The sequence below is a fragment of the Pecten maximus genome, chromosome 8 (assembly GCF_902652985.1).
Source record: "Pecten maximus chromosome 8, xPecMax1.1, whole genome shotgun sequence".
In the NCBI taxonomy this organism is placed as follows: domain Eukaryota; kingdom Metazoa; phylum Mollusca; class Bivalvia; order Pectinida; family Pectinidae; genus Pecten; species Pecten maximus.
In genome coordinates, this window is record NC_047022.1 from 470,615 (window position 1) to 484,778 (window position 14,164).

The window sequence follows — 14,164 nt, forward strand, 5'->3', positions numbered from 1 at the left end:
GAATAAAATAAATATCTAAGAAGAAGAGACTGTCTCCATATTGTTTCAAAGGAAATTACAGTTCACCACGGGGTTTATACGAAAGGGGTTTCATCAGGGTGTGGCTTATTCTACCATTGCTAATTCCCCCAAACCAATAACTGTAGCCACATCCTGACGGACACACCCCACACAAGAAACACACACGCCCCACAATCCTCGTGGTTTTTTTATCGCCGTCCATCTGTTTTGAAAATGACTGAATTGTTCTGTAGTACCAATGTAAAAACTTTTAAGAAATTTTGGAAAATATTTAATTCAGGCAACTGGCCAAAAGGAAGTCACTGTTAATTAGTTAATAAGTATTTATATATTTAATTAATAGTTAATTAATTAGTAATTGCACAACAGTTTTTTCTTTATCATAACCTTCTAGAGAAAATATGTCTAGAAATATAATTTCAAGTATGTGATTGTCTTTTTATGTCTTAAAAATTCGTGTAGTTTAAAATTGCAATTGTAATATTGTAATTGTATGATATACACTTTTTTACATTGGCTGTGTTCTCCGCCGTCTTGCACAAATGTAAAATGTTGTCATATGTATGAATATTGTGATCCTATATGCTATTTGCATACGGAATAAAATAATTGAAAAAATTGAGAAACACCTTTCTTTGTCTTTAGCAGAGTTGGTGTTCGGGGAATAAGCCCATAAAATGGCAAGCTAGCTTTTTAGGTCACCTGAGACAAAGTCTCAAGTGACCTATTCTAATCGCCTTTTGTCCGTCGTCGTCCGTCGTCCGTCGTGCGTCCGTAAACTTTTTACATTTTCGACTTCTTCTCCAAAACCACTGACCAAAATTCAATGAAATTTGGCAGAAAGTTTCTATGGCTGAAGGTCAACCAAAACTGTGGATTATATGGTCCCCATCCCCCAGGGGCCTAAGGGGTGGGGCCAAAAAGGGTCAAATTGACTAAAACTTCAAAAATCTTCTTCTCTACTCCCAGATATGTTGGAGTCAAACACTTTTTATAGATGAAAGGGTCTTGTGGTGCTTTACTAAAATTGTAAATTGCATGACCCTGGGGTCTCACGTTTGCCCCTGGTGAGGGGGTAAACTTTACTATTATAGTTTATATAGAGAAATCACATTTTTGACTACTATTTATTGGATTTGTATTGGAAATTTTTCTTATCTGGTTAATATTATCAGTGTTGGATAACTGTTTGATAGTATGCATATGTTGGCCCTGACTGACCCCCAGGGGCTGATGGGCGGGGCTAAAAAGTATCAAATTGACTAAAATTTCAAAAATCTTCTTCTCTACTCTCTTATTTGGTAGAATAAAAAACTCTACATAGATGGAAGGTCCTTATGGTGCTTTACTAAAATTGTGAATTTTATTACCCTGGGGTTTCATGTTTGCCCCCTGGGGAGGGGGTTAACTTTACTATAGTTTATATAGGGAAATCACATTTTTGACTATTATTTGTTGGATTTCTATTGGAATTCATTCTAACCTGGTCAACATTATCACCATAGGATAACATTTCGATGGTATGGAAATGTTGGCCCTGACTGACCCCCAGGGGCTGATGGGCGGGGCTAAAAAGGGTCAAATCGACTGAAATTTCAAAAATCTTCTTCTCTACTCTCATATTTGGTAGAATCAAAAAATCTCCATAGATGGAAGGGTCCTATGGTGCTTTACCAAAATTGTGAATTTAATGACACAGGGGTCTCGCGTTTTGCCCCTGGGGAGGGGGTAAACTTTACTATAGTTTATATAGGGAAATCACATTTTTGGCTATTATTTGTTGGATTTGTATTGGAATTTATTCAAACCTGGTTAACATCATCAGTGTTGGATAACAGTTTGATAGTACACATAGTTTAGATAGGGAATTCATATCTTTGACAATCATTTGTTTTATGTCTATTGGAATTCATTTTAACTTTCTTAAAATTGTCAGCAAGGGATGACAGCTTAATATGCACATATTGGCCCTGACTGACCCCAAGGACTGATGGGTGGGGCCAAAAAAGGTCAATTAAATTAACTGAAATATTTCAAATCTCAGGTGACCGTTAAGGCCCGTTGGGCCTCTTGTATACTGTTATGACAGTACGTATCTCTTAGCAGAGACATAATGAAAGAAAGAAAGAAATGATGTTAAATGAATGTGAAAGAATTAGAGACTGATTAAGGTTCTATTATGAGATAATGTAGGTTGTAAAAGAAAGGTAGACATTGCTGTCCAACTCAGGAAGATACTAATCCCATATTACCGTAAATGTACATATTATTTAACGAGTTAATTTAGTGCTTTTTGCGCTGGAAGCATTCCACTAAATAATGATTGTACTAATAGCACTTTCTATATACAGTTTCTATGTAGAATAGTTTTGGCCCACCAATTCATCAATGTCCAAATCTGTTAAACTTAAAAAAAGACTTGAGTGGGCCAAATAAATTACATTTACAATATGTAGTTGACCAATAGGAACATCATTAGATTGGCATGTTAAATAAATCTAATGATTTAGTAAAACTGTCAGGGGAGTGAGACTCAGAAACAGAGAAGGGATACCATCAGGAAAGGATGTCTGTACTAAAACAGAGAGAGGGATACCATCAGGAAAGGATGTCTGTACTAAAACAGAGAGAGGGATACCATCAGAAAAGGATGTCTGTACTAAAACAGAGAAGGGATACCATCAGGAAAGGATGTCTGTACTAAAACAGAGAGAGGGATACCATCAGGAAAGGATGTCTGTACTAAAACAGAGAGAGGGATACCATCAGGGAAGGATGTCTGTACTAAAACAGAGAGAGAGAGGGATATCATCAGGAAAGGATGTCTGTACTAAAACAGAGAGGAATACCATCATGGAAGGATGTCTGTACTAAAACAGAGAGGGATACCATCAGGGAAGGATGTATGTACTAAAACAGAGAGGGATACCATCAGGAAAGGATGTCTGTACTAAAACAAAGAGAGGGATACCATCAGGAAAGGGTGTCTGTACTAAAACAGAGAGAGGGATACCATCAGGGAAGGATGTCTGTACTAAAACAGAGAGAGAGGGATATCATCAGGAAAGGATGTCTGTACTAACACAGAGAAGGGATACCATCAGGGAAGGATGTCTGTACTAAAACAGAGACAGGGATACCATCAGGGAAGGATGTCTGTACTAAAACAGAGACAGGGATACCATCAGGAAAGGATGTCTGTACTAAAACAGAGAGGGGATACCATCAGGAAAGGATGTCTGTACTAAAACAGAGACAGGGATACCATCAGGAAAGGATGTCTGTACTAACACAGAGAAGGGATACCATCAGGGAAGGATGTCTGTACTAAAACAGAGACAGGGATACCATCAGGGAAGGATGTCTGTACTAAAACAGAGACAGGGATACCATCAGGGAAGGATGTCTGCACTAAAACAAAGAGAGGGATACCATCAGGAAAGGGTGTCTGTACTAAAACAGAGAGAGGGATACCATCAGGGAAGGATGTCTGTACTAAAACAGAGAGAGAGGGATATCATCAGGAAAGGATGTCTGTACTAACACAGAGAAGGGATACCATCAGGGAAGGATGTCTGTACTAAAACAGAGACAGGGATACCATCAGGGAAGGATGTCTGTACTAAAACAGAGACAGGGATACCATCAGGAAAGGATGTCTGTACTAAAACAGAGAGGGGATACCATCAGGAAAGGATGTCTGTACTAAAACAGAGACAGGGATACCATCAGGAAAGGATGTCTGTACTAACACAGAGAAGGGATACCATCAGGGAAGGATGTCTGTACTAAAACAGACAGGGATACCATCAGGGAAGGATGTCTGTACTAAAACAGAGACAGGGATACCATCAGGGAAGGATGTCTGTACTAAAACAGAGAGGGATACCATCAGGGAATAATGTCTGTACTAACACAGAGAAGGGATACCATCAGGGAAGGATGTCTGTACTAAAACAGAGAGGGGATACCATCAGGAAAGGATGTCTGTACTAACACAGAGAAGGGATACCATCAGGGAAGGATGTCTGTACTAAAACAGAGAGGGGATACCATCAGGGAAGGATGTCTGTACTAAAACAGAGAGGGGATACCATCAGGGAAGGATGTCTGTACTAAAACAGAGAGAGAGGGATACCATCAGGAAAGGATGTCTGTACTAAAACAGAGAAGGGATACCATCAGGAAGGATGTCTGTACTAAAACAGAGAGGGATACCATCAGGAAAGGATGTCTGTACTAAAACAGAGAAGGGATACCATCAGGAAAGGATGTCTGTACTAAAACAGAGAGGGGATACCATCAGGGAAGGATGTCTGTACTAAAACAGAGAGAGGGATACCATCAGGGAAGGATGTCTGTACTAAAACAGAGAAGGGATACCATCAGGAAAGGATGTCTGTACTAAAACAGAGAGGGGATACCATCAGGAAAGGATGTCTGTACTAAAACAGAGAAGGGATACCATCAGGAAAGGATGTCTGTACTAAAACAGAGAAGGGATACCATCAGGAAAGGATGTCTGTACTAAAACAGAGAAGGGATACCATCAGGAAAGGATGTCTGTACTAAAACAGAGAGGGGATACCATCAGGGAAGGATGTCTGTACTAAAACAGAGACAGGGATACCATCAGGGAAGGATGTCTGTACTAAAACAGAGACAGGGATACCATCAGGGAAGGATGTCTGTACTAAAACAGATAGAGAGGGATATCATCAGGAAAGGATGTCTGTACTAAAACAGAGAGAGAGGGATATCACCAGGAAAGGATGTCTGTACTAAAACAGAGAAGGGATACCATCAGGAAGGATGTCTGTACTAAAACAGAGAAGGGATACCTTCAGGGAAGGATGTCTGTACTAAAACAGAGAGGGATACCATCAGGGAATGATGTCTGTACTAAAACAGTGAGGGATACCATTGGGAAGGATGTCTGTACTAAAACAGAGAGAGAATACCATCAGGGAAGGATGTCTGTACTAAAACAGAGAAGGGATACCATCATGGAAGGATGTCTGTACTAAAACAGAGAAGGGATACCATCAGGGAAGGATGCCTGTACTAAAACAGAGAAGGGATACCATCAGGGAAGGATGTCTGTACTAAAACAGAGACAGGGATACCATCAGGGAAGGATGTCTGTACTAAAACAGAGAGGGATACCATCAGGGAAGGATGTCTGTACTAAAACAGATAGGGATATCATCAGGGAAGGATGTATGTACTAAAACAGAGAGGAATACCATCAGGGAAGGATGTCTGTACTAAAACAGAGAGAGGGATACCATCAGGGAAGGATGTCTGTACTAAAACAGAGAAGGGATACCATCAGGGAAGGATGTCTGTACTAAAACAGAGAAGGGATACCATCAGGGAATAATGTCTGTACTAACACAGAGAAGGGATACCATCAGGGAAGGATGTCTGTACTAAAACAGACAGGGATGCCATCAGGAAAGGATGTCTGTACTAAAACAGAAGGGGTACCATCAGGGAAGGATGTCTGTACTAAAACAGAGAGGGGATACCATCAGGAAAGGATGTCTGTACTAAAAAAGAGACAGGGATACCATCAGGGAAGGATGTCTGTACTAAAACAGAGAGAGAGGGATATCATCAGGAAAGGATGTCTGTACTAAAACAGAGAGAGAGGGATATCATCAGGAAAGGATGTCTGTACTAAAACAGAGAAGGGATACCATCAGGAAAGGATGTCTGTACTAAAACAGAGAGGGATACCATCAGGAAAGGATGTCTGTACTAAAACAGAGAAGGGATACCTTCAGGGAAGGATGTCTGTACTAAAACAGAGAGGGATACCATCAGAGAAGGATGTCTGTACTAAAACAGTGAGGTATACCATTAGGAAGGATGTCTGTACTAAAACAGAGAGAGACTACCATCAGGGAAGGATGTCTGTACTAAAACAGAGAAGGGATACCATCATGGAAGGATGTCTGTACTAAAACAGAGAAGGGATACCAACAGGGAAGGATGCCTGTACTAAAACAGAGAAGGGATACCATCAGGGAAGGATGTCTGTACTAAAACAGAGAAGGGATACCATCAGGGAAGGATGTCTGTACTAAAACAGAGAGGGATACCATCAGGGAATGATGTCTGTACTAAAACAGAGAGAGGGATACCATCAGGGAAGGATGTCTGTACTAAAACAGAGAGAGGATACCATCAGGGAAGGATGTCTGTACTAAAACAGAGAGGGATACCATCAGGGAAGGATGTCTGTACTAAAACAGAGAAGGGATACCATCAGGGAAGGATGTCTGTACTAAAACAGAGAGGGATACCATCAGGGAAGGATGTCTGTACTAAAACAGAGAAGGGATACCATCAGGGAAGGATGTCTGTACTAAAACAGAGAGGGATACCATTAGGAAGGATGTCTGTACTAAAACAGAGAGGGATATCATCAGGAAAGGATGTCTGTACTAAAACAGAGAAAGGATACCATCAGGGAAGGATGTCTGTACTAAAACAGAGAGGGGATACCATCAGGGAAGGATGTCTGTACTAAAACAGAGAAGGGATACCTTCAGGGAAGGATGTCTGTACTAAAACAGAGAGGAATACCATCATGGAAGGATGTCTGTACTAAAACAGAGAGAGGGATACCATCAGGAAAGGATGTCTGTACTAAAACAGAAAAGGGATACCATCAGGGAAGGATGTCTGTACTAAAACAGAGAGGGATACCATCAGGGAATGATGTCTGTACTAAAACAGAGAAGGGATACCATCAGGGAAGGATGTCTGTACTAAAACAGAGAAGGGATACCATCAGGGAAGGATGTCTGTACTAAAACAGAGAGGGGATACCATCAGGAAAGGATATCTGTACTAAAACAGAGAGAGAGGGATATCATCAGGAAAGGATGTCTGTACTAAAACAGAGAAGGGATACCATTAGGAAAGGATGTCTGTACTAAAACAGAGAGGGGATACCATCAGGGAAGAATGTCTGTACTAAAACAGAGAAGGGACACCTTCAGGGAAGGATGTCTGTACTAAAACAGAGAGGGATACCATCAGGGAAGGATGTCTGTACTAAAACAGAGAGGGATACCATTAGGAAGGATGTCTGTACTAAAACAGAGAAGGGATACCATCAGGGAAGGATGTCTGTACTAAAACAGAGAGAGGGATACCGTCAGGGAAGGATGTCTGTACTAAAACAGAGAAGGGATACCATTAGGGAATAATGTCTGTACTAACACAGAGAAGGGATACCATCAGGGAAGGATGTCTGTACTAAAACAGAGAGGGATACCATCAGGGAATGATGTCTGTACTAAAACAGACAGGGATGCCATCAGGAAAGGATGTCTGTACTAAAACAGAAGGGGTACCATCAGGGAAGGATGTCTGTACTAAAACAGAGAGGGGATACCATCAGGAAAGGATGTCTGTACTAAAAAAGAGACAGGGATACCATCAGGGAAGGATGTCTGTACTAAAACAGAGAGAGAGGGATATCATCAGGAAAGGATGTCTGTACTAAAACAGAGAGAGAGGGATATCATCAGGAAAGGATGTCTGTACTAAAACAGAGAAGGGATACCATCAGGAAAGGATGTCTGTACTAAAACAGAGAGGGATACCATCAGGAAAGGATGTCTGTACTAAAACAGAGAAGGGATACCTTCAGGGAAGGATGTCTGTACTAAAACAGAGAGGGATACCATCAGAGAAGGATGTCTGTACTAAAACAGTGAGGGATACCATTAGGAAGGATGTCTGTACTAAAACAGAGAGAGAATACCATCAGGGAAGGATGTCTGTACTAAAACAGAGAAGGGATACCATCATGGAAGGATGTCTGTACTAAAACAGAGAAGGGATACCATCAGGGAAGGATGCCTGTACTAAAACAGAGAAGGGATACCATCAGGGAAGGATGTCTGTACTAAAACAGAGAAGGGATACCATCAGGGAAGGATGTCTGTACTAAAACAGAGAGGGATACCATCAGGGAATGATGTCTGTACTAAAACAGAGAGAGGGATACCATCAGGGAAGGATGTCTGTACTAAAACAGAGAGAGGATACCATCAGGGAAGGATGTCTGTACTAAAACAGAGAGGGATACCATCAGGGAAGGATGTCTGTACTAAAACAGAGAAGGGATACCATCAGGGAAGGATGTCTGTACTAAAACAGAGAGGGATACCATCAGGGAAGGATGTATGTACTAAAACAGAGAGAGGATACCATCAGGGAAGGATGTCTGTACTAAAACAGAGAGGGATACCATTAGGAAGGATGTCTGTACTAAAACAGAGAGGGATATCATCAGGAAAGGATGTCTGTACTAAAACAGAGAAATGATACCATCAGGAAAGGATGTCTGTACTAAAACAGAGAGGGGATACCATCAGGGAAGGATGTCTGTACTAAAACAGAGAAGGGATACCTTCAGGGAAGGATGTCTGTACTAAAACAGAGAGGAATACCATCATGGAAGGATGTCTGTACTAAAACAGAGAGAGGGATACCATCAGGAAAGGATGTCTGTACTAAAACAGAAAAGGGATACCTTCAGGGAAGGATGTCTGTACTAAAACAGAGAGGGATACCATCAGGGAATGATGTCTGTACTAAAACAGAGAAGGGATACCATCAAGGAAGGATGTCTGTATTAAAACAGAGAAGGGATACCATCAGGGAAGGATGTCTGTACTAAAACAGAGAGGGGATACCATCAGGAAAGGATATCTGTACTAAAACAGAGAGAGGGATATCATCAGGGAAGGATGTCTGTACTAAAACAGAAAGGGATACCATCAGGGAATGATGTCTGTACTAAAACAGAGAGGGATACCATCAGGAAAGGATGTCTGTACTAAAACAGAGAGGGGATACCATCAGGAAAGGATGTCTGTACTAAAACAGAGAAGGGATACCATCAGGAAAGGATGTCTGTACTAAAACAGAGAGGGGATACCATCAGGGAAGGATGTCTGTACTAAAACAGAGAGAGAGGGATATCATCAGGAAAGGATGTCTGTACTAAAACAGAGAGGGGATACCATCAGGAAAGGATGTCTGTACTAAAACAGAGAAGGGATACCATCAGGAAAGGATGTCTGTACTAAAACAGAGAGGGGATACCATCAGGAAAGGATGTCTGTACTAAAACAGAGAGGGGATACCATCAGGAAAGGATGTCTGTACTAAAACAGAGAGGGGATACCATCAGGAAAGGATGTCTGTACTAAAACAGAGAGGGGATACCATCAGGAAAGGATGTCTGTACTAAAACAGAGAGGGGATACCATCAGGAAAGGATGTCTGTACTAAAACAGAGAAGGGATACCATCAGGAAAGGATGTCTGTACTAAAACAGAGAGGGGATACCATCAGGGAAGGATGTCTGTACTAAAACAGAGAGAGAGGGATATCATCAGGAAAGGATGTCTGTACTAAAACAGAGAAGGGATACCATCAGGAAAGGATGTCTGTACTAAAACAGAGAGGGGATACCATCAGGGAAGGATGTCTGTACTAAAACAGAGAGAGAGGGATATCATCAGGAAAGGATGTCTGTACTAAAACAGAGAGAGAGGGATATCATCAGGAAAGGATGTCTGTACTAAAACAGAGAAGGGATACTATCAGGGAAGGATGTCTGTACTAAAACAGAGAGAGGATACCATCAGGGAAGGATGTCTGTACTAAAACAGAGAGGGATAGCATCAGGGAAGGATGTCTGTACTAAAACAGAGAAGGGATACCATCAGGGAAGGATGTCTGTACTAAAACAGAGAGGGATACCATCAGGGAAGGATGTATGTACTAAAACAGAGAGAGGATACCATCAGGGAAGGATGTCTGTACTAAAACAGAGAGGGATACCATTAGGAAGGATGTCTGTACTAAAACAGAGAGGGATATCATCAGGAAAGGATGTCTGTACTAAAACATCGAAGGGATACCATCAGGAAAGGATGTCTGTACTAAAACAGAGAGGGGATACCATCAGGGAAGGATGTCTGTACTAAAACAGAGAAGGGATACCTTCAGGGAAGGATGTCTGTACTAAAACAGAGAGGAATACCATCATGGAAGGATGTCTGTACTAAAACAGAGAGAGGGATACCATCAGGAAAGGATGTCTGTACTAAAACAGAAAAGGGATACCTTCAGGGAAGGATGTCTGTACTAAAACAGAGAGGGATACCATCAGGGAATGATGTCTGTACTAAAACAGAGAAGGGATACCATCAAGGAAGGATGTCTGTATTAAAACAGAGAAGGGATACCATCAGGGAAGGATGTCTGTACTAAAACAGAGAGGGGATACCATCAGGAAAGGATATCTGTACTAAAACAGAGAGAGAGGGATATCATCAGGAAAGGATGTCTGTACTAAAACAGAGAAGGGATACCATCAGGAAAGGATGTCTGTACTAAAACAGAGAGGGGATACCATCAGGGAAGAATGTCTGTACTAAAACAGAGAAGGGACACCTTCAGGGAAGGATGTCTGTACTAAAACAGAGAGGGATACCATCAGGGAAGGATGTCTGTACTAAAACAGAGAGGGATACCATTAGGAAGGATGTCTGTACTAAAACAGAGAAGGGATACCATCAGGGAAGGATGTCTGTACTAAAACAGAGAGAGGGATACCGTCAGGGAAGGATGTCTGTACTAAAACAGAGAAGGGATACCATTAGGGAAGGATGTCTGTACTAAAACAGAGAAGGGGTACCATCAGGGAAGGATGTCTGTACTAAAACAGAGAGGGGATACCATCAGGAAAGGATGTCTGTACTAAAACAGAGAGAGGGATACCATCAGGGAAAGATGTCTGTACTAAAACAGAGAGAGAGGGATATCATCAGGAAAGGATGTCTGTACTAAAACAGAGAGAGAGGGATATCATCAGGAAAGGATGTCTGTACTAAAACAGAGAAGGGATATCATCAGGAAAGGATGTCTGTACTAAGATAGAGAGGGGATACCATCAGGGAAGGATGTCTGTACTAAAACAGAGAAGGGATACCATCAGGGAAGGATGTCTGTACTAAAACAGAGAAGGGATACCATCAGGGAAGGATGTCTGTACTAAAACAGAGAAGGGATACCATCAGGGAAGGATGCCTGTACTAAAACAGAGAAGGGATACCATCAGGGAAGGATGTCTGTACTAAAACAGAGAAGGGATACCATCAGGGAAGGATGTCTGTACTAAAACAGAAAGGGATACCATCAGGGAATGATGTCTGTACTAAAACAGAGAGGGATACCATCAGGGAATGATGTCTGTACTAAAACAGAGAGAGGGATACCATCAGGGAAGGATGTCTGTACTAAAACAGATAGGGATACCATCAGGGATGGATGTCTGTACTACAACAGAGAGGAATACCATCAGGGAAGGATGTCTGTACTAAAACAGAGAGAGGGTTACCATCAGGGAAGGATGTCTGTGCTAAAACAGAGAAGGGATACCATCAGGGAATGATGTCTGTACTAACACAGAGAAGGGATACCATCAGGGAAGGATGTCTGTACTAAAACAGAAGGGGTACCATCAGGGAAGGATGTCTGTACTAAAACAGAGAGGGGATACCATCAGGAAAGGATGTCTGTACTAAAACAGAGAGAGAGGGATATCATCAGGAAAGGATGTCTGTACTAAAACAGAGAGAGAGGGATATCATCAGAAAAGGATGTCTGTACTAAAACAGAGAAGGGATACCATCAGGAAAGGATGTCTGTACTAAAACAGAGAGGGGATACCATCAGGGAAGGATGTCTGTACTAAAACAGAGAAGGGATACCTTCAGGGAAGGATGTCTGTACTAAAACAGAGAGGAATACCATCAGGGAAGGATGTCTGTACTAAAACAGAGAGGAATACCATCAGGGAAGGATGTCTGTACTAAAACAGAGAGAGGGATACCATCAGGGAAGGATGTCTGTGCTAAAACAGAGAAGGGATACCATCAGGGAAGGATGTCTGTACTAAAACAGAGAAGGGATACCATCAGGGAAGGATGTCTGTACTAAAACAGGGAGGGATACCATCAGGAAAGGATGTCTGTACTAAAACAGAGAGGGATACCATCAGGGAAGGATGTCTGTACTAAAACAGGGAGGGATACCATCAGGGAAGGATGTCTGTACTAAAACAGGAGGGATACCATCAGGAAAGGATGTCTGTACTAAAACAGAGAGGGATACCATCAGGGAAGGATGTCTTTACTAAAACAGAGAGAGGATACCATCAGGGAAGGATGTCTGTACTAAAACAGAGAAGGGATACCTTTAGGTAAGGATGTCTGTACTAAAACAGAGAGGGGATACCATCAGGGAAGGATGTTTGTACTAAAACAGAGAAGGGGTACCATCAGGGAAGGATGTCTGTACTAAAACAGAGAAGGGATACCTTTAGGTAAGGATGTCTGTACTAAAACATAGAGGGGATACCATCAGGGAAGGATGTCTGTACTAAAACAGAGAAGGGGTACCATCAGGGAAGGATGGCTGTACTAAAACAGAGAGAGGGATGCCATCAGGGAAGGATGTCTGTACTAAAACAGAGAAGGGATACCTTCAGGGAAGGCTGTCTGTACTAAAACAGAGAGGGATACCATCAGGGAAGGATGTCTGTACTAAAACAGAGAAGGGATACCATCAGGGAAGGATGTCTACTAAAACAGAGAAGGGATGCCATTAGGGAAGGATGTCTGTACTAAAACAGAGAAGGGATACCATCAGGGAAGGATGTCTACTAAAACAGAGAAGGGATACCATCAGGGAAGGATGTCTACTAAACAGAGAGGGGGAGTCTGAGATTAGTTGGAATGTAAGGAAGAAGGTTGAAGTTCAATGATAGTTGAGGCATTGTTAAAACAACAGATCCTTTGATAATAACTAAATATAGAAAAAAAGAGTCTGTCACAGTGGTGCAGCTTTCAATTTTGTTGAAAGGAATGACCTTGAGCTATATCTAAAGTCAGTGGAGACATAATTGCTAATATATTAAGATATTTGGGTCATAAATCCAACATTCCTGGGTAACAGTATTATATAGGTAACATTTCTGGGTAACAGTATTAGATGGGTAACATTCCTGGGTAACATTATCAGATGGGTAACATTCCTGGGTAACAGTATTAGATGGGTAACATTCCTGGGTAACATTATCAGATGGGTAACATTCCTGGGTAACAGTATCAGATGGGTAACATTCCTGGGTAACATTATTAGATGGGTAACATACCTGGGTAACATTATCAGATGGGTAACATTCCTGGGTAGCATTATCAGATAGGTAACATTCCTGGGTAACATTATTATATGGGTAACATTCCTGGGTAACATTATTAGATGGGTAACTTTCCTGGGTAACATTTCTGGGTAACAGTATTATATGGGTAACATTCCTGGGTAACAGTATTAGATGGGTAACATTCCTGGGTAACAGTATTAGATGGGTAACATTCCTGGGTAACATTATCAGATGGGTAACATTCCTGGGTAACAGTATCAGATGGGTAACATTCCTGGGTAACATTATTAGATGGGTAACATACCTGGGTAACATTATCAGATGGGTAACATTCCTGGGTAGCATTATCAGATAGGTAACATTCCTGGGTAACATTATTATATGGGTAACATTCCTGGGTAACATTATTAAATGGGTAACATTCCTGGGTAACAGTATTAGATGGGTAACTTTCCTGGGTAACATTTCTGGGTAACAGTATTAGATGGGTAACATTCCTGGGTAACAGTATTAGATGGGAAACATTCCTGGGTAACATCAGATGGGTAACTTTCCTGGGTAACATTATCAGATGGGTAACATTCCTGGGTAACAGTATCAGATGGGTAACATTCCTGGGTAACATTATCAGATGGGTAACATTCCTAGGTAACAGTATCAGATGGGTAACATTCCTGGGTAACATTATTAGATGGGTAACATACCTGGGTAACATTATCAGATGGGTAACATTCCTGGGTAGCATTATCAGATAGGTAACATTCCTGGGTAACATTATTATATGGGTAACATTCCTGGGTAACATTATTAAATGGGTAACATTCCTGGGTAACAGTATTAGATGGGTAGCATTCCTGGGTAACATTTCTGGGTAACAGT